This window comes from Zingiber officinale, chromosome 5A (genome assembly GCF_018446385.1).
Source record: "Zingiber officinale cultivar Zhangliang chromosome 5A, Zo_v1.1, whole genome shotgun sequence".
Taxonomy (NCBI): domain Eukaryota; kingdom Viridiplantae; phylum Streptophyta; class Magnoliopsida; order Zingiberales; family Zingiberaceae; genus Zingiber; species Zingiber officinale.
In genome coordinates this window covers 102,395,033-102,397,382 of record NC_055994.1, presented here as the reverse complement: position 1 = coordinate 102,397,382, position 2,350 = coordinate 102,395,033, and positions in this window count along the sequence as shown.

Genomic DNA, 2,350 nt, shown 5'->3' with positions numbered 1-2,350 from the left:
ATGTTCAAGTTGCGAATGGACCAAGCTTCTATCGAGTAGATTTAGGATTAATCTCACATATCATGATTCATGAGCTAAATTCAATTTGCCAATTTACGAACTTCAAATAGGTCTAGGACCGCGATCTAAGGTCTGAGTGTCATGGCTGAAATGTTGTTCCTTCTTTATGGTTGCTGCAGTATGCTAGGGTGTACCTACTTTGATTTGTACCCAGCGCATCTGCACCATCATCCTTATTGTTGTGCTTGTGCTGGTATCAAATATTAATGCGAGTAAAATCATTTTGGGTCAAACCATGTCAGGCCATCTCGGCATTCTGTCCTGTGCAAGTTATCACTTTGGATTAACATTTAACATGTCTGTTCAATTCTGACACCAAGGATCCATCAGCCTAGCATGGCGTCACTTCCACACCATTCTTCCCATATTAGCTACAGATTCTTGAAATAAAAGGTTAAAATGAATGAACAACCAATTTTAGAGTGTACCCAGTGTTGGTACAATACTACTGCTGTAAACTATGGACCGACATAAATTTGGCAGTCTGTCTATTGGTCCATGCTTGAACTGGTATGTTGGATTTAATTTTTATTTGGCGGGCTTACATGTTATTTGTAAGCATGCGGATTTATGCTATAAGGAGAACCAAACCCATTAAGTAATCTAACTTATATTTATTCAGGGTTTGGGTTATTGGATGGGGGTTTCATGTGTAGAATCCATTAACTCGCTCTGTTATCATTAATGGGCTGATAACGGATGAGTTCATATAAATAGGGCATGGTGCCCGTTGGATTAAGGTATTTTGACTATTCTCGTTGCTCCCCATTGGTGAAGAGATTTCGGTCGTCACCCTAAATCCTCTGGAAGACCAATCTCTTGTTTTCCTTCTTCTTCTGCAGGGATCGCTGGATCAAGAGTACTACATGAAGAACAATGACAATTCCGTTGCATTCAAGTTCTTCGTAAATTTTAGTTTATGTATTTATTTTCTGCCATGGATTGATGAAACTAGATCCAAATTCTACCTAATTGGGTAGTATGATCCAAATTCTTTTCTGATTTCTCTTTACTGTTGTGGCTGTCACGCCCCAGAGTCCTTGCCGATAAAAATCTGGCAGCATCTCCCCTGTACCGGTGACAATATGAATCCTGAATACACCCTCAGGGCCTCTCAATCCTCAGCCAATACAGCCAGAACAATACAATAAAGAAAATACACATTCCACGCAGTTTATAGTAGTACAACCTCCGGCAGTTTCATAAAGATAGCCTCTGGCTGACAACATAAAACGAAAGGAATGCAATGATATTTAAAACACCGCAGATATATATAATACCTACTCCACTACAACGAGGAAAAACCAACCCACTTAGAAAACCTTCGCAGCGGAAAACGAGGGTAGCATACCCAAAATTCGATATAAAAATTCACAGGTGTAAGAACTACACATCACTAGTTTGTAGGTCACATAGCAAGGAAATAAAAGATCAAACATAGAAACCGTCGCGACATGGAGAGGGGACTAGCAACTGGAACCTCCTGACAGCTTCAACCTGGAATAGAAATAAATCAACGGAGTGAGTTTAATGAACTCAGCGGGTATCGAGCAGACCTACATAGTAAAATATAACTATCAGTAATAGTCATGCAGTACAGTCTTCTGAACATTAATAGGTAATGCAAGACTAGACAACGGAAGAAACTATACTTACCAGGACCTCCTATCCTGACATAAGGGTGTGGACCATACAAACAGATGCAGGATCGTCAGACCATATACATAATGTCTCCTATATGCATGTCAATCATATGCAACCACCAAAATGCAACATCCAAAATGCAACAATCACACAAATAAATGCAATCCATGTATATGGTGCAAATGACATGGTCACCCCTAACGCCAGTCAGCCACCGTCATCGCGATGATGAGGTCGAGTGGGTAGGGCTATGACAACTGTGCACTCTGCCGTCACTATTTTTTAGTGACCGAGTGGACAGGATGCTGTCGGAGTACACTTATCCTCCTACCCCAGCTAAATGGGGGAGCCGAAGCTCTCATCTCCTTGTATCATAATCAAGTGGAGAGATCCCTGTCCACTACCACGCTGCGTCACCACTACTCATGAGCGGGCGAGTTGAGCCCTGACAGAGCAACTGCATACACCCTGCCTGATGTACCACTAACCCATGAGTGGTTGTGTGTGTAGATCATGTAACTGGCGATGTGCTCAACTACAAAGGAGCCGACAATCACTTAGCATGCAATCATGTAAGATGGTGCATGACACTAAAGCATGAAACATCTGACAATATGCGTCTCCATCTAATATGTACCCAAAAGAA